We start from the raw sequence: 19815 nt of genomic DNA, 5'->3' as shown, positions 1-19815 counted from the left end.
ACCTCAAACCACTTCAGTTCTCACTTGAGTGCCTCTCTTTAGGCCCGGACCCCCCCCCACCAACGCTTACCCCAATCTAGCCACCGTTTCTGAAATTCCTCCACTGGCCTTGCACCGCGGCCCCCCCCCCCCCCTTCACCCTCCCCACCCTGGCATCGAGGGGCATTCAAAACGAATTAACACCCAATCAATGGGGGAACAGTGAAAAAGGGGCAAAAAGAGAAACGGGCAGAAAGGGAGAAATCTCCTTAGCAACATAATCTAGGCGGTCTGGCGAGAGGGGAGCGCTGAAAGGAGCAGAAAAGGAGTCTTGTGGGCCGCGACGCTGTTTGGGGAGGCGCGAGGAATCGGGACACAAAGGCGACGGCCACAAAATGGAAAATGAACATATAAGAAACTGTTCCCCTTTTACTCGCCCAGGAAAAGGAGCACAATTGGCCACATGAAAAAACCCAGCCAGGACTCCATCTCGTCTCCTCCTGCGGATCGACCCACTAGCGGTCGAAGGAAGACGCAACCACCTTGGCAAAGTCGTGACGGCCGTTGAACAAAAATAAAGTGCAACCTTAAAATTACAAAAATCTCCAAAATGTTTTGCTTAAAACATGACTTCAGTTCAGTTATCAATTGAAGTTGCACTTTCCCAATAATGTTAAATAAATGTTAAATATTTTAAATACTTCATTTTATTCCAGACATTATTTTGCTTGTGTAAGAATCTTTTAAGCTTTTATTAATTTTATATTTTAAATTTTTATTAATTTTATGAATTGAATAATATATATATATATATATATATATATATATATATATACACTAACAATAACCAAATATGAGCGTTCATCTGAGATCTCACTCTGTGGCGACCTCTAACGGGACAAGCCGAAAGAAACTTACTTACTTACTCCCAGCAGTATTCAAATTTTTTTCACATTTAATTTTATATTTCAATAACTCTGATCCTGTTTACACCAAATAAAAAAGCTAAATAAAAATAATAATAAAAAAGTTTTGCTTTTCCTTCCCCTACTTTACCTGAATTGAAAACCAATTGAACAGAAACCATGAATTTAAGCCTGTTAAAAAACGTCCTTGAAATGTGTTTCTATATTTTTGTGAATCATATATTAACACAAAATTTAATATTAAATATTCATTAATAATCAATTATTAATATTAAAATTTAGTTTTCATTCACAGCATTATCAGCGGCAATTAGCCAAAGTGGAAAATAACCAAAAAAAAAAGGGAATTTATCGCAGCAAGCGGTGAGAAAATGAATTCAAAATCAGGACAAATCAAAAGGCGGAAGAGATTGTCTTCACCCTATTTGCACTCAGCTAAGCGGGTTTACAAACCTTATCTTCAAGTCACTTGTTGGGGGGGGGCTTTACGATGTCTCGTCTAGCCTTTAAACAAACACTCAGAGTCCGATTTCAACACGTCGACTCGGAGTCTGCTCCAGAACAATGCAAACGCTCCCACGTGGGGTATTAACAAGCCATTAAGGTGCAGACCACATTTGCCCCAGCGGTGTTATGATATTGTTTCCATATCGAAGCGCAATTAGCAAGGGAGGGTGGGGTGTTGGGGGTGGGGGGGGTGGGGTGGGTAGCCCCTTGGTCACCAGCCGGCCCGTGAGCGGCCTTTGACCTCCCCTGCGTGATCAGCCCATTGAGAGGAGGGTGGGCTTTAATTAGGAGGGCAATAGCCCTCGTGTTCCGTTCCTTTCTCACCCACTGGGTCAATTTGACGTTAAGCTGGGAAAATTTGGCACAAATGACGTAAAAAAAAAGTCACTGGAAATTATTTGGAATAACATGATTATGTAACACGTCTGTTCAGGGTCAAATTGTCTTGCTCAAGTGTAATCAACATGAAAATGTGTATTAAAGCTAAGCACTGCCTTTGAGCAACAATTACACTTCTGACAAAAAACACTTTATTGTAAAACTACTTCGCACTATTTCATATTAACTTTAAACAAGGGTCATTTGACCAACCACATCACATGAACCAAGTGAGCGATGAAATGTTTGTTTTTCAACAATGAGAAATAGTATTAATGCATTTGGGTGGAGTAACTTTCATCTGGATTTTTCTTTTCCAACAGAAAAAATATAAATCGAAACATGGGTTGATTTGGGGGGCACAGTGACGTAGCTGGAAAGCTTTGACCTCACAGTTCTGAGGTCCCGGGGTTCAATACCAGACCCGCCTATGTGGAGTTTCATGTTCTCCCTGTGCATGTGTGGGTTTCCTCCTACATCCCAAAATCATGCAACATTAATTGGACGCCCTAAATTGCCCCTAGGTGTGATTATGAGTGCGGCTTTTCGTCTCTATGTGGCCTGCGATTGGCTGGCAACCAGTGCAGGGTGTACCCCGCCTCCTGCCCGTTGACAGCTGGGATAGGCTCCAGCACTCGCCGCGACCCTCGTGAGGATAAGTAGCTAAGAAAATGGATGGATGGGTTGATATGACCCGCCACGTAGCATGAGGCTCATGAGGCAACATGCACAAATTAGAAAAGAGTTTGCTTTACTGTTTGCTGCAATTTGAGTAAAGTAAGCTGACACTTTGCATTCTACAAATTTACTTTTAACTAAAAAATATGATCTTTAAAAATGTCTCAATTTGACGTGCCGCATAACTGGAGAGTTATGAGCTTCCCACCACACAAGTTTGTTTTTAATAAACTACTTTGAAAACTAGCTCTCAGGGATGAGAAAATAATACCTAATAATAAAATAAAATGGTAAATAAAACTAATAACTTTTAAACACCAGAACAGGATTAAGGCCAACCCCCAACCTATATCAGACTACACTGAGGAGAAAAATTCATGAAGGAGAGTGAAGTAAATTGTCAAAATGTAATCAATCCATCCATTTTCGTAGCCGCTTATCCTCACAAGGGTCGCGGGGAGTGCTGGAGCCTATCCCAGCTGTCAACGGGCAGGAGGTGGAGTACACCCTGAACTGGTCGCCAGCCAATCGCAGGGCACATCGAGACAAACAGTTGCACTCACAATCACACCTACGGGCAATTTAGAGTCTCCAATTAATGTTGCATGTTTTTGGGAAGTGGGATTGGCTGGCAACCAGTGCAGGGTGTACCCCGGCCGGAGTGCCCGGAGAAAACCCACCCAGGCACGGGGAGAACATGCAAACTCCACACGAGCCTGTCCAGGATTGAACACTTTACCAGCTGCTACACCATGCCACCTGTCAAAATTTAATACTATCTGAAAATCTGAACTTGAAACACGGGTCAATTTGACCCACCACGTAAAACTAGGATCACCAGCTAAAAACTCCCTATAAGGGAGAGGAGTTTGCATTATACGACATTGAGAAAGAGGGTCAATAGAGTGTAGTAAAGTGGCAGTTTTTCTACAAAAAAATGAGGCTAGGAGCGGGTCAATTTGACCCGCAACCAAACAAAAGCCAACCTCCAAGAGTCCACCGTGTTTGTTTTGCTAAACTACGTTGAAAAGGGGAAATAACGCACTAGAAAGGAGTCAACTCACAACTTTCATACCGAAAGAGTACTTTGAACTATTTAAAAAAATAAATAAATAAATAAAAATACATTTGACATTTTACATTGACCCACCACAAAACAAGCGCCAACACACACAAACGGGAACAGTTAGTAACGTTGACAAGTAGCATTAATGCATAAAAATTGAGTAAACTGACGAGCTTTATCCAGTAAAATTACCTTCTTTTTATAAACAAACGATCACTTTAAACGGGTCAGTTGGACTTGCCGCAGAACAGAATTAGTTACGAGACAAACTCCCCACACTGGAAAGGAGGTTCCTTTGTTGAAGGAGAATGAATGCACTGGGGTGCAGTAAACGTGACTCAAAATGTGAAACTGTGACTTGAGAAGTGAGCTGTTTTTCCCCGTTTTTCCTCCGTGTTCTACATACGTGATGTCAAGGTCACGCGTTCATTAAAAAAGAAAAAAAAAAGGGAATATGAAGGGCGGGTCAGCACCAAGAGCAGAGAAAAGCGTCTTAAAGAGGTGAGACAAAGTCAAAAGGTGGAGAGAAGAAAAAAAAATAGATGACAAGAGCGATTCTCTGCATTCAAGCGGCTGATTTCACACTGGCACAAAGACGCTTTGGGGACGTTTCATCCTTTTCACATTTCCTGCGCGTTTATTCAGCGTTTATTCGTCGGCCGCGGCGTCCGCTGGAAGGAGTCACCTCCATTCACGGCGCTCTTTTATAAATGGCCCCAGCGTGCAGCAGTAGACCGCGGCCAATCGGCCAATTACGCCCCCCCTCGGCACACCGGGGCCGCAAAAGAAGGCGGCACACAATGGGATCACAGGCCAGATAAACGACCCTTTAATGGAGTCGCCCCGCAAACAGGCCCAAACCGCGCGCCCCACTTACGTATTCCATCACGCCGCTGCCCCTCGCGTTTCCTCTTGCGGCAGGCACAGCTGGGGAGAAGCTAGCACCAGGAAAAATGACTCTTTCCCCTGGGACCCCCCCCCCCCCCCCCCCCCGCCCCGCACACCCGCGGCCCCTTTCAGACTTTTGGCCGAACAAAAGCATCTGTTGCAATACTGTGCCGTTCCCCCTCCACCCCATCCTGATTCTTTTCATAAGTTGTGGGGCAAATCGACCTGTTTAAAATTGAAAAGAAAAGTGGGGTGAGGTAAATGCTCATTTTTTTTGTCCTTTCCTTTTATTACATTTTTTTTTCTCGTAACTTTTTCACTTTTCGTGTCGGGGTAGTTTCAAACGCGTGCATCGGAGGGACTAAGCAGCCGGTGTCGACAGGAGATTTTCTTCAGGTCCGGAATCTGCGGTTCATTTGCATCTCAAGAATAAGGGACATTCCTTCGAGGACAACAACGTCCAATTTCTGGGTGGGGAGGACGGCTGATTTGAAAGAAGCCATCCACGTCAAACTACTGGAGAAAAACGGTTTCCAAATGCAGGGATGACAATGACCAATTTTGAAAAACATGTCTGCCTATGGGTGTTTCAAAGAGGGTTGCGCCCCTCTTCGGGCATGAATTCTTTTTATAAAACACACTTAAACGGTGACCCATGGTTACTTCTAACAGTGTAAATATAGGGGAATCGGAATATTTTGAAAACTTAAAATACGAGTCCAAACAACCAAAATAATTTTGCCGAACTTCAGACATAAAAATGTAAACAGTTAACTTTATATCAAATAGGCTACTGCACTGACAAGTTATACTTCAGAAATAAGTACACAAGTTATCTGTTTTATATTACATAAGAGATCATAAAATATAAAAGTGAGCGATAAAATGCGTGATCTACGGGGCCAGTGCTACAGATAGGCCTAATCGTATTAACAGTTGTCAATTATCTAATATTTGAGAAATTTCCATCCACATTTGTGTTTTCTGGTTTGGATATGCTCTTGGGTATTTTTTGCTCCTATCGGAACACAGAGTGCCGGGAACATCCACTTTTTCTACATGTTCGGTTAGACATGTTGATACCGTTTTCCTTCCGATCGGCACGGTTACACTTTTTTCAAGCCATGCCCGTCTGAAACAGTTTTTTTACCCCGTGGTTTTTATCAATTTCCCTGGCACGATCGTCATCTTTTCGCTCCACCGTGCAGACCGCTCAATAACAGACGCGTACGTATGTCTATAAGTTATAACTACGCCGTAGTAAACAGAACGCGTCTCTACGAAATGTTAACATCAGAGTGAAAATACCGACGAAATACCGCTAAAATGCTGCCGGAAATCGGAATGTCGTCGTGATTATAAACACCAAATTTAATGCAAACACATAGCAATGCCGTAAACAGATAGCAATGCCGTTTCCGATTGTTCTGACGAGCAAATTTTGTAGTTCAGTGATTCAAGTTATTATTATTTTTTTTTTTTTGGAAATCCATCCCGTCAAATATATTCTCATTTAAGTCGTGCTTGTGTCCATTAGAGTTTTATGTTCTGAAGTACTACTGTTTTTGTACATTACTCAAAATATTTTGCAGGAGTTCCTAAAAACATTTACGTGGCATTTTTGCCTTCGTATTTTTCTAAAGAAAGTAAGTCTTAATTGTTTCAGAATGGCGTGGAAAAAAAAGATGGTCTTGAAAAGGTCCAAACAAAATGATTTCTTTCTTTCCCGATGATTATACATGCAGCGGGTCACATGGACGGACATAGCAGGAGGGTTAGGATGCAGCGCGGGGTGGAACGCAGCTGAGGCTTGCTCACCTTGCGCCGCCCGCTATTGTGCGCCATCCCGGGAGTTTCTCATCCATCTTTGTGTCGCGAGCTCAAATAGATAGAAGTGAGAGAAAAAGGGATGGATTCCGAAAAGAGAGAGAGAGGCGTACAGCTGCGGGATGAATAGGAATGGGAACGGAGGGATGAGTTGGGACGGGGGCAGCTGCAGGGTGGTCCCCCGCCCCGCCACCCCACCAACCAACACACCCCACTCCTGGCCCCATGCCGGCCCGGCAGCGCCGCACTTTGTTGGGATTCACACGTCGTCGTACGACATTATTTAGTCATCATGCTGCTAAATGGGGGAGTTAACATGCTCGAACGCACAAGCAAACAGGATTTTTTCATAAGCTTTCTTTTGACTCTCACCCTTTACGATGGCTAAAATGGCCGTGTTGAATACTTTTCTTATTAGAAACGGGGTTTGATTGGCTGTCAGTGTAATAACCAGATCATAAGAACTGAGACCTACAGCGTGAATTTCTAGCAAATGCTGGCTATGTCCTACTTTTTGACAACAATCTCCCAATGTATCGGTTGACAAAATCTGGACAGCTTCTATAAGACGAAATGAGACCAGAATTTGTGTCCGACATGAGACAAAAGTGCTCAATTAACTACACGTCATCAGAAGACTCACTTTGATGATGAATTTGTCGAAAAAAAATGTAAGAAAATGGGCCAGAGAAAGTCTTGAAATATTTTTTTGTCCTCGCAGAACAGATGATATACCCGTGGTATTGTTCAATGCCCGATTTCTATGTGCTGCGTTAAACTAGTACTGCAATTGTTTGAAGGTTCATAATTGCCGTAACATGCATGGCAATTTTGGGCGGCACGGTGGTTCGGGTGGAAAACCTTGGCCTCACAGTTCTGAGGTCCCGGGTTCGATTCTGGACCCGCCTGAGTGGAGGTTGCATGTTCTCCCCGTGCCTGCGTGGGTTCTATCCGGGCACTCTGGTTTCCTCCCACGTCCCAAAAACGTGCAACATTAATTGGATACTCTAAATCGGGGGTGTCAGACTCAAATTTCACAGTGGGCCAAATTTTTAAACTGAACAAAGCGGCGTGCCGAGGTTGAAGAAATGAACCTTTTGATATGGAACCAAACAAGTGTGTAATACGTATAAAACCGGTGGGCCAGCTCTAATATTAATTTGAAATTGCCTCGCGGGCCAAATATAATTAAACCGCGGGCCAAATTTAGTTCGTGGGCCAGAGTTTGACATCTATGCTCTAAATTGCCCCTTGGTGTGATTTTGATTTGTTTCTATGTGCCTTGCGATTGGCTGGCAACCAGTTCAGGGTGTGCCCTGCCTCCTGCCCGTTGACAGCTGGGATAGGCTCCAGCATGACCTGCGACCCTTGTGAGAATAAGCGGCAAAGAAAATGGATGGATGGTCCCAGAACTGTTAAACTGTCATGTCATCTTTTTTTTTTTAACATCCATACAATTTCAGATGTGCGACACTGTGTCCCAGCTGTAAAAGCGTCGGCCTCACACTTCTGAGGACCAGGGTTCAATCCCGGACCCGCCTTTGTGGATGTATGCTGATTTCTTTTAGCCCATCTATGTATGGAAGTAAATTAGTGCCACCAGGGATTTGAATTTGAAATGTAAAGTGATCGCATTTTCAATAGTTGCTACAATTCGCTGTCTGAAATTCAACCGGCTACAATTCGCAGTTACGCTTTCTTGGTCGCGTGACGTCACATTACTAAGAAAGCGTAACCGGACTGGCTGGTTCTGACCTGAAGTAACCCCGCCTGGTGGCACAGACGGTCAATTTTAGACGGCGAATTGTAGCCGGTTGAATTTCAGACAGCAAATCGTAAAATGTGATCTCACTACATTTGAAATTCAAATGCTGGTGGCACTAATTTACTTCTATATCTATGGCATTTCACATATGTTAGCATGAATCTAATGGAATTTGATCTGGCTGGACATTTTGGTGTTTAAATACAGTATATATACATATACACACACACATGTATGTGTATGTGTGTATATATATATATATATATATATATATATATATATATATAAACACACACACACATAGCAAAGCTTGTTGAGTGGAAGCGTAAAACATAAGAAAAGACAAATTCAACTTAATGTGAGATACAAATGCAGTTAATATTTTATAGAAAAACAAAAGACATTGATCCCAGTCAGTAGATTCGAGTAAATACTGTCCAAGGACAACAGCTTGCAGCAAGCACGCATCGTCTCTTATTTGAAGACCTGTGGGGGCGAGTCTTCATTTCCTCAAATTGACTTTATACAATAAACTCCCGAGAGAGTGAGTACAGGTGTGAAGTCATCATTATAAAGGGCTGTTTTAATAAGTTTCAGAATGTTTAAAACACATGGGAAGGGTGAAAGAAATTTTTTTTTATTATTATTTTTTTTTTTGAACAAGGTCTTTCTTTAGTGTAGATTTTCACCTGTTTGGGGCGGGACTAGAACATATCCCTATTAATAAGCAGGGGTTCACTCTAATAGGTTCAGAAAAGAACAGAACACTTTGATGAATGTATAAAGTGACAAAAGCTGCAGGTGCAAAAAAAAAAAAAAAAAAAAAAAGTGTCACAAAGTTCAAATCCCTCCGCCGCCACCCTCTCTCGTGTCCGGCGGGTCGCACTCATCAGCCGAACCTCCGCCCTCGCTCCCACCTGCTCGTGGCCCCAAACGCACCTCTCGGCTTCGATTGCGCCAAACATAAAGTCGAATTAAAAAGATCTTCTCGCCGGGGGAGGTCTGGGCCTCATTTTGAATGCGGGCCGTGTCCGACTCTACAGTACGAGACATCTCCATGTCGCACTTAAAACAAATTTACTCCTGCGGCCATTGTGGAGGTTCTTTTTCAAGAGCGTGTTTAGAATTCATCAAGTCTTTGTCCGACCCGCTTGCTCTTCAAATCTCCCGATTGTCACCAGTGGGCGTCAGGGGTGGTGGTGGTGGTGGTGGGGGGGGGATCGATTTGATTCTAATCGGAGCATGAAAAGAACATGATCTAACTGCTTTCACAGGCGAGTATATTTAGGCCCCAGTCCTCGAGGCCGCCGCCCCTCCTAAGGCTCAACGCGGGGGCACAATGAAGCTGGGGCAATTTAAAAAACCTTTGAATGTCTCGTCAATGACTTTGTGAATGCAAAGTAGAGAGATTTGGAGAGTGGCGACAGGGTGGGGGGGAAACGGGGAGGGGGGGGGTGGACCAAAAAAATGAAATAAAAAGGCCAGAGAGCAAACATAAAAATTCCAAGAGTTGTTTAAGGCGTGGGTGGATTCATTTGCATGACAGCACCCGCTGAATACGACTGACCCCTCTTGGACCGCCCCGACGCTCGGGGCCGAGCCGCGGTCCGACACGCACGCTTTGACCCGGCTCATTGACTCTGAATGGAAACTTTGTACGAATGAGAAGGGTGGTACGTGTGCAGCGGAACCTTGCTCACCCCCCCCAAAGAAAACACACAAAAAAAAACAAGTTTGGTGTGGAAATCATTGAGTAACTTAAGACAATACACGAGAACCTCTCAGGGCGGACACAAGGTCTGACACGACGGTGGTAGATCAATCAATTTGACCGTGGAAATACACGATAATTTCCAAAAGGAGACGGAGAACACGGCCAAAAAATACAGGAGACGAACATGCGTAGGAAGATTGTTGTCACATTGAGGACACAAATTTCAGTTGGATTCCAAATGGGCCTTTCTGACCGGTCAATCACTCGTACAATAATAGCCAATCAGATAGCCGCATTGTCTTAACCCCTGGCTTGACACGCCCCTCTCGCCGTATTGTCCCACAAGCAATGCGGGTGGTCAGTAGCCTGCGCTTGGAAAAGTTAATGTTACGAAGAAAGTGGTCCTCAGATGTGCTTGGGGAACCTGCGATTCTGATGAAAGATATCCTGCTAGTTTACAAGGGGCCCGCTTGATTCATTTTCCAAAGCCTAAAGCACAGTTGACGAAGTGTCTACGATGGATGAAGGCTTGTCGAAGAGCGCAGGTACAACTAAGTCTGGAAAATATCAACAAACACAAGGCTGTATGTTCGAAGGTAAGTGAGGGAGAAGTATCTTCTCTGAGTTTGATTGAATTATTATCAGTGCTTTATGCATTGCAGGAGAACGACTTTCACTATGTTAGTGTATCACTGACTTGGTGAATGAAGTGTGTCATGTTTTATCCCGAAGAGTCAGGTTAGTGATGTGTAAATGTGCGATGTCATGCAAGAGAAATGTTTATTTACCCATTTGTATCACATCGAACTTTCAAGACGGAGCACTGGGTTCCATTACGAGCCAAGTCAAATTAATACACTCACTCACTTATAAAAATCACATTACAATGATATTAGTCGTGATCTTTCCAAGTAAAAAGTACTCACCCTGCTTTACATGCAGGACAAAATTGATGGCAAATCTAAACAGGGAGGTTGTTCTCACATGTAGGAAACAAATTTTGCTTCAATTCCAAATTATACAACCAGAATAGCACAACACTTTGGACTATGATGACAAAATTGGTAGCAAATGTAAGTAGGGTGAATTATTGTCACATGTAGGAGACATATTTGAGTTGAATTCCAAACTGTACAAAGTGAAGAGCATTTGACTTTGACAAAATATCTTAACACAGAGGAATCTCTAAAATTTGATTCCGAAGCTTGTGCTGCATTCTGGGACATTAGGAGATTGAGATAAGGGAGATTGTTGTCACACGTTGGACAACGTGAGTTCCGTTTTTCTAAATATTACTCTCGCTTTAGCTGTCCGCTTCCGTGGACACAGCCCTACCGCTCGCCATGCCAGTGGGAAGATCTCCAAAATCCTTCTTATCGCTCACCCCCAGGCCTGTTGTGAAGTTATTAAAGCCCACTAACATTAATCACACTCCATAACCACGCCCCCGACACACGCGCACACAAACACACGCATCCCCTCGACAGGTGCAAGCGAGCTCTTCCACGTGCACGACTTGGTGCTTGTGTCTACGATTTAATGCAAACAAGCAGGTGAGAGCGGGACATAAAGCGGAACCCCCGAGTGACGCGGCCCGCATACAAATCACTCCTACGCTCACCCTCGCCCGCGAGCCCCGTCCCCTCGCCCTCATGCGAAGCCGTGACAAAGCTCAGACAGGGGTGCAAACACTCGCCCCATTCACATGGACTGCGACGGCGCAGACAGGGGAGCTCCTGACCTCGACCTCAGCTGTCTCCGGAATGCTAAATTCACGTACTGTCGTGACTCAAAAAAAAAAAAAAAAAAGATGGTCAGGAGGAAAACGGCACGCTGGCCAAAATACACGTAAAGGAAAATCTGCACGATCTGATTGGGTCCGAAAAGCTTGAGAAAGAACATTTACATGAATATAAGGGAACAAGTTATGCAGACTACATATATTCTAATAATTGGACTGAATTTGATTGTTTTCCTCTCTTCAGATGTGAGTTTCTAGAAGGTCAGATTGTCATATCTCTAACGTATGATCCTGTGCTGTAGGGTGTGTTAACACCAATGTTCCCTGATCTGCTAAGAAAGCAAGGGTGGGTTGATCAAATTGGTAAATCGGGGGACATACGGACCAATATCAAGCCGAATTTGAACATTTTTCATCTCATCCGATACAAGTCAGGATCAAGCAGATTCTCAGAAGTCTCTAAAATGTTATTCTGAAAAATTATCCTTTGGTATGAGCCATTTTGAGAGTGATTTCCCCACACGCCAATCTTGACAATAGCAAAATCGGAGCGATTGTCCGGTCATTGTCTAAATGAGCTGCTGGACTCCACTTATTTTTCCTTCTTTTTTGAGCTTCTCCATCAGACGAGCACAAGATGAGTGCTAGAAAGCGCAACGCACTGTTGATCTGACCTACGAGGCAGGATGAAGCAGCAACAAGCGGCCATGGAAATCAACATAATGACCCGCTCAATTCATCTTGACACTTTAGCGCATTCTATTCCATTGCAGGGTGTCATTTGTTTGAGTCAATGCAGTAAATACAGCAAATGGCAGCAATAAAACTGTGCAGCATTACCTGGAACTTACCTCAGTCACACTACCTCAATCCTACCTTGAGCAAGGCACCTAAAACCCCACTGGTGTTACCTGCGAGAATCGTTCAAAAAGGTATCGGCTTTATGTGATTGTCAGACAAAGTGACCCAGGCCCGGACAGGTGCGCCTCCGCGATTGCACGACCGCTCGCTGCCTGATGAACAAGACAGCCCGAGAGTCGTCTCTTCATAAGACCACGGACGCAGCATTCCCGTCTGCTTCTGCTCCGGCAAACAGGTTCAATCGCAAGAATCCCCTTCCCACCCCCCGCCCTTGTGGAACATCTCAACTCCTTACGAGCGTCAGACCAGCGAACATGCACGCTTAGACTTGAATTATGTATTGGTACACAAGGTTTGCAGTAAATTTGAGAGCAATACAAAAAAAACAAAATGTCACTTTCACACTGAAATTAGAAGAATTTTCCCAAAGCGACCAAAACTTTTTTTTTTTTTTTAAACCTGTTTTGTACAAGTGCTACCAGGTTTGTGGACACTGAGGCCGTTCCAAGTCTACTAAAATAGATTTTAGGTGTACTGTTCACCAATGTTCCCTTTAAGCTGCGCAACTGCGCACTTGTCACACACTCTCAGCACAGAGGAAAAAAGATCCAGCGCAGTGAACTACAGCCTGACGGTTTGTTTGTTTTTTTTAAACACGGCAGCACACTGCCTTTCACAAAGACCTGCTGCTCGGCCATACCGGGGCACACACACTCTACTTCCAAGTTTACCTGACACCACCCCCCTCCATTTTAAAGGGGTACACTCATAATTACAAAACATCGGAGTATGTGAATAAATGAAAAAAAAGTGGTGAAACTGGATGAGATTTTCTCTTTTTTGAGTAAAAAAGTCTGTTCTGAAACCCAAGTAGAAAGTACAGGATGAGATGGTGGATAATGTTAAAATTCCACCTCGGCACAGCCTGATCGAGGATGACAGCACAGATGATATATTGCCATAAATGTGTTTAAATGTTGAAATGTGTGTGAAGACAGAGCTTGACACAGTTCAACAAACTGTCTGCGTTACCACCACATTTTCTCAGGTTCTGAAGAAATACCTGGTGGCCTTTGAGCGGTCATCACGGAACCTCAAAACAAAAGAGACCAAGTAAGGGAAAGCAGAGACGGCGCTCACAGGTGAGTTGGAAACAGTCCGGAGAAATGTTTCCACCACATTTGCACAAGTTCAGACAGAAAAACAGACTCGTCGTTCTTTGAGGGGCATGGGCAATCTTAAAATACTGAAAGAGGATCGATCATACATACAAGATACTAATAACTACTTGTTGATGTTTTTTTTTTTTTTTTAATTCAAAAACTTCTTGGGGGGAAAAAAAAAAAATCACTTCCTAATTTCTCTAAAAGTTAAATGATAAATCATCCATTTATTCATTTTTTACAGGCTATTACTACATTTTGAAAAGATCTGTTGTTCAAAATTTGATATCTAGATAAAGATAAATCCAAACCGAAGATCAGCGTTTGATGCAGACGTTAAAAGAGGCAAAGTGCAAACGCGACGATTTACGCAAAAAGGCCGCTCATTAACGAAGATAAACCAGGACCTTGAACAAGCAGGGAGCCCAATAACGAGTCCCGGGAAGAGCTTCTCATTACGACCAAGGCCGGAAATTGCGGCGCGTTTGACAAGTGGAGCAAGAAAAGATTGAAGTAAGGGCCGTTTTTCTTGCCGTAATTGCGTTTGCTTGCTCTGCCGGAAACAACCCGGGAGGCGGCGATGGGTGTGCGGAGCGCGACAATGAGCTTTGATGGCGACGCAATCTCGTGGGAACTTGACCGTGAGCCGCCGCCGTTGCCATCACTCGCCGTTTATCCTCATTTTTGTTTTTTGTTTTTTTGCAAGGGCCTCACTTAATTGCCAGCGATATCAGACGGGGGACATTGCAGACGACGTTGCGGGAGAAAGAGGGCACACTTCAGTCTGGAGCGTCGTCAGCGCCCGAACGGCTCTGCGAGGTTGAGGAGAGTCGTCCTAATTAGCGGGGAGGCCGACGCGGGACGTCTGTACGGGTCGCCCTTTGTTCGGCAGCCTCTTCTTCCTCTCAGCCTGTCACTTTACTTTTCTCTGAGATTGAGAAACGGGCCCTCTAACTGTCCTCCGGCTTACAAACACTTCATTTGTCAGGCATAACAATCCTTCAGGACGGCGTGCTGCCCGATCTGTTTTATCTGTAGAAGCTAAATGATGAGCCAAGAGGCTCAGGACGCAATCGAACAGTTCAAAGGCTCTCCAGTTTCTCCTAACACTGTAGCTTCAATTCACCTGAATACAAGAAATAAACATGTGCCTTTTCAGATATCTTAAATCAGATTTTAACCGGACGAAATGAAGTTGTGGATATCTGTAACTGGAATTATGACTAGTCCGAATCAAACTGTAGATCTCATTGTGCCGTTACAAATATCTACAATTCCGTTTCAAATATTTGTAAAATGCTAGCACATCTTCGCAACTCCATTTTAAAGTAGATGTGACGAGGAAGCCGGTTGTCCCAGCCAAAATTAAAAATCAGGGACATGTAACTGACTAGGAATGTTTTCATTTGTTTTGTCATCAACCTCGTAAATTACTGATCAATTCCCCCCCCCCCCCGAGTTAAATAAACTAAAAAGCCATTAATCGGTTACAGCCAGCCAAAGATACAGTTATTGCGTTTGTTAAAAGAAAAGTAGCAGTCCTGTCAATCTCTTTGGAAAATGTACGGGTGTGGTCAGTCATACTCGCAGATAAAATTCCGGGTGTGATTAGGGATGGAATCCCAAGACCTTAAAATAACTTACTGGATTAATATAACTATAAGTTAAAAATAAAATAAACAAATAACTAAAATAGAAAGCAAAAAGTTCAAACTAAGAAATGATCATTTCCAATTTCAATTGATATTAGTAGTTATAAAACAGTATTTCAAATTTTTCATCAATAAAAATTCTTGATCTGACAAACTATCTGAAATAAAGTTAAAAGCACTGGCCTGTCAAGGAATAAACATGAACCGTCTACACCCGCCTGAATCAAGTGACGAGGTGGATGATAGTCGAACATCTTTTTTTTTTTTTTTTTTTGGGCCACGCCGTCACACGATCGCCCTCAACGCATCGAGCACACCTGGTGTAACTGAATTTCCTTCGCCATGGCTAATGATGTTGATGACTTTCAACGTAAATGCGCTCGCAGTACGTGAAGAAGCTCTGAACATGCGCTCGTGGCATCACTTCCGGACATGCTCAGTACGGTTACCTTGCATTTCCTGTTTCCGGGTGAATACTGATTGTTTAGTAGCAGGCTTCTTTAGTTAACAACGTTTATGAAATAAACACGTGAATTAATGTCAAGACTACACAAAATAAGCAACGCCTATCAATGTCTATTTTTTCTACTCGTCACAAATTTTACCCGCCCAATTTGTCATGCAGATTTGCGAGCGGTCGTGCTGATGAAACGTGAGTGACTGGTACGCTATTGCAGTGATTTGCAACCATTATAGAACCAAGGCACATATTTTACAGATGAAAAATCCCACGGCACACCAACAAAAGTAAATGTCACCAAAAAATGATATATGAATTACTGTATGAAATCTGATAGAAGAGGATTTTTTTTTATTCTGTCTGTCATTGTGCCTCACTTGCATAAATAGATCAATAAAGATTCATTATTTCTTGGAAATAAATGTTTTTTTTTAGCAATTACATAAAACTGGATAACTTCACACAGCACACCTGAAGAACGCTCACGCCACAATAATGTACCCCGGCAAACGACTTGGGAATCACTGCTCTATTGTAAAATATAATGAAAATTACATTAAAAGAAGAGAACGTAAAGAAACTGATTTTATAAAGTGTAATTAAGGCAAAAGTTACACGCACACACTTCACTACATCATGTGTTGATGCGTACCTTTAAGGGGCGTGGCTAAGTGAGTGATGTCATGATCCTGGCGTCAGTCCGGTTGTTCATCTTGAGCAACTCCTCCATGTTCCTTGTGAGCGTTGCGGCTTTGCATTTCTGCGTTTGACATCAACGGCCGTTGCCCACATGCGAGGGTATCGCAGCCCCTTGAAGGATGTGAACAAAAGCCAGAGATCATTACAAAATAAAGCATAACTTTTGACGGAACCGGGGGCAGGGATTCTTGTACAGCGTTCAACGATGGATTGAGAGGGGCAGGGGGGGACTAATGCGCTTAGTTTCCAGACTGCTCCTGCCTGCGATGAAAAACTCCTGTTGCGCTTCTCTTTGTCTCTGCCTTGGCTCGTCACTTGCATTTTTGCAAAGGGCGCAATTATTTCCAACTCATTTTTGCATACAGACCCAATTATTCACTGAGAACTAAATGAGACTTTCTACCCAAGAAACCATTCACCGCCATTCACCGTCACCCCGCCACCCCCAACTTCAATCTTTCTCTCCCCTTTTGGGAGCCACGAGATGGAGAGCGGCCACTGCAGCTGCTATTCACGGCGACGAGATAATTGTCAATGAAAAGTCATCGCGCGGCATTATGTTGTCGGCAGGCTCATTGTTCATCTCATTGAAGTCTATATGGCGGAGCAGAGTGTTTTCCTTTGAGTCGGGGGCATTGAGGATCTGTTGCCCGGTAACTAATAAAGGGCCCAATCACGCACTGTATTGGCCAAAGATGGGCCGCAGACTGGCCCCGCCTCGACAATGCCACGTTTGTAAAAAGGCGGTGATACAAGTTAATGATGCTTGTTCAACAAAACATTAATGGGCTTCTCCACGCTCTAATATGGCATGGGATGGACTGTGAATGGGCTGGGATAAGGGTGGGTGGGGGGGAAAGCACAGGGCGGGAGAGTTGGGATTTCACTTTAACAACTTTGTTTTTATTTTTTTTTTTTTTACTACGGGGGAGGGGCTGGGAAGACAACGTGATCCACGTAAATGCAGACAAAATGGGTAAAAATTGTGCTTTTTTTTTTCCCCCAAATTAGCAAACTTGGGTCCTGAATAATTTTTTCCTTCAAGCCACGCTCCCCCCCTCTCCACGTTTAAATTGAATTTTCATTCGATTGAATGGGACGGTGATTAATTGCCCATCACAAAGTGAAAGGGTGAATAGTGGCGGCCAACCACTGCAGTCCAAAGTTTAACACAAAAAAAGGCACAAGAGTGAAAGCAAAAAAAAAAAGGAGGCTAACAAATGATGACTGAAACTACCACCATGTGAAAAAAAAAAATGCCGTTGAATTTTAAAAACTTCAGAAATAACTATGAGAATATGGTTAAACGAAACCATATTGTGAGGAAAAAGTTTGTTATGAGAATAAAATTATGAAAAATGGGGGTTGACGTTATGGTAAAAGAGTTGCAGCTTTTTTTGAGAAGTCAATGTCACATGAAAAAAAACAAAAAAAAAATGTGATTCACGAGAACAAAGTCGGAATGACATTTGGGTTAAAACGATCAAATATGATTTAGAATTGATCTTCCTATTGTATAGATATTTTGAATTTTAGAAACTTCAGAAAAAACTATGAGAATATGGTTAATTGAGACCATGTTGTGAGGAAAAAGTATGTGCTATGAGAATAAGATTATGACATAAAAGAGGGTTAACGTTATGGGTAAATAGTTGCAGCTTTTCGAGAAATCAATGTCACATGAAAAAAAATGTGATTCACAGAAACAAAGTAGGAATTACATATTTGGGTTAAAACTATCAAATCTTTTTTAGAATTGATCTTCCTATAGTATAGATAATTTGTTGAGTACTCAGGTTAGAGACACACCTCACCCATAAAAACAAAGTAACTTAAAAAAAAAAAATCTACTAAAATGCTTTTTATCCACATTTACGAAAAGTAAACTTCTATCCTTAACTCATTCATGGGCAGGGTGACAATTTTTTTGCCTCATTGAGATAAAAGTTTCCGAACAAGCCACAATCAAGGAAAAAAACACTCATTTTTCTTTTAACGCATAAAAGAAAGGGCAAAAAAAGATGTACCCTCTCGCGGGCAGCGTCCCAAAACTGGGACAGGTATGTTGTCAGTTCTGTGAAGTGGTACATACTAGAAATATGTTTATTAATCAATTCTTCTCTTGGAAAACGCTCCATGTGTACTTGAAGCAGCCATGTTGGGTCAGGAAGGAAACGGAAATAACTCCGTGCTAACTTTGACCCACGAGTTCTCTTCTCCTGATACCAAATTATGGCTTCAGATTAAAACATTTGAATATTTTGATAATACTTAAGGATGTAATGCGCGAAAATCATGATGTCCCCCAAAAAAAAAAAAAAAAAAAAATCGGACGCTGCCTACGAATGGGTTAAGTACTGAGTGTGTGGTATCATCGCTGTCCAGAATTTGAGAAAACCAAAATGAACTTTGCTAAGCCGTTAGCATTCACAAATTCACGCACTAGCAATGACAATTTTAGGTGGAGAGACAATGCAAACTACCATTCAGGTTACTGATAAAACAAGTTATATGTATATTACGCATGCAATGTGTCTTAAAAATCACTTACTTATGCTCTTTTGCCGTTTATGAAAATGTCTTTTTCCACTCGTCGAACAATGCGTCCGTCTGCAACAAACGTCCGTGCGGTAAACATGGACAGCGCCCAAATAGTTCCGCGGAGCCCAAATATGCTGTTATGAAAAGTTAACATTTTTGAGTCAATCACTTTTTTTTTGTGGTTGATTTAGCATAGTTAACCGATTTTTTTCTTTGTTTTCCATTTGTGTAGAAAATCAGAAATAAAAAAATACACTCATCCTTTTTTTTCTATTTGTTTTTATGAACAAAGAAAACAGCTCATAATTTCCTTTTTTTAATTTCTGTTTTTTTCTTTTTACTTTTTTCGTGGTTGATTTAGCACAGTAAAAAGATTTTTTGTCTTTATTTTCCTTTTGTGTAGAAAATCAGAAATAAAAAAATCCTTATCCATTTTTTTCTATTTGTTTTTTATGAACAAACAAAGAAAACAACTCATTATTTACCTTTTTTTAGTTTCTGCTTTATTTTATTCAAACAAATGAATGATAAAGATTCTTTTCACTTTAAAAAAAAAAAAACTTTTTTTTTTTTTAAATTATTAGTAGACACCCAAGCAGGAATGGACCTGGATTCTGAGATAAAGCAGGGCAGCCATGTTCCCCCGAGCAGAAAAAAATGGAATCATAGGATATACTCCTTTTTTTTTTTTTGCCCTTAAATGGACTAATTTTCTCCTTGAATTATGAAAGTAATGGCGAGGTAACAGCCTGTGCTGCTCGGTACCCGGCGGCTTAATGCCTCCTAAACCCTTCCACGTGGCTCCACTAGCCCTGGCAATTAGACCTCATTATAGCCTCATAAAGGGCCTCGTTTGGGGGATTACTTAATAGACAATGAAATTTTATCGTGCAGAATTATGGAAAAATAATATCGTGTGCGATGGAAGGGAGGTTGGGGGGGCGCACGCCGCGCATTATTCTGCATGATT

The 19815-nt window shown here is 42.4% G+C and overlaps 1 long non-coding RNA gene across 3 annotated transcripts in view; it reads right to left on the bottom strand.

Annotated features, from left to right (window-relative positions):
* The window catches only part of LOC133503781 (uncharacterized), a 51512-nt gene extending 32572 nt beyond the window's left edge, over positions 1 to 18940 (bottom strand). For 2 of the 3 annotated variants that reach the window (XR_009795835.1, XR_009795837.1), the window contains exons 1-2: positions 18856 to 18940; positions 16258 to 16415 (exon numbers count right to left, since the gene is read on the bottom strand). This is a non-coding gene — a long non-coding RNA (uncharacterized LOC133503781). Of the gene's footprint in view, positions 1 to 10137; positions 10286 to 16257; positions 16416 to 18855 lie in introns of those variants that run through there. The other variant, XR_009795836.1, reaches the window with a different exon arrangement.
* Positions 18941 to 19815: the final 875 nt, after the last annotated feature.

This window comes from Syngnathoides biaculeatus, chromosome 7 (assembly GCF_019802595.1).
Source record: "Syngnathoides biaculeatus isolate LvHL_M chromosome 7, ASM1980259v1, whole genome shotgun sequence".
Taxonomy (NCBI): domain Eukaryota; kingdom Metazoa; phylum Chordata; class Actinopteri; order Syngnathiformes; family Syngnathidae; genus Syngnathoides; species Syngnathoides biaculeatus.
Note: the sequence above shows the minus strand (reverse complement) of the source record. Positions and strands in the feature narration are given on the sequence as shown.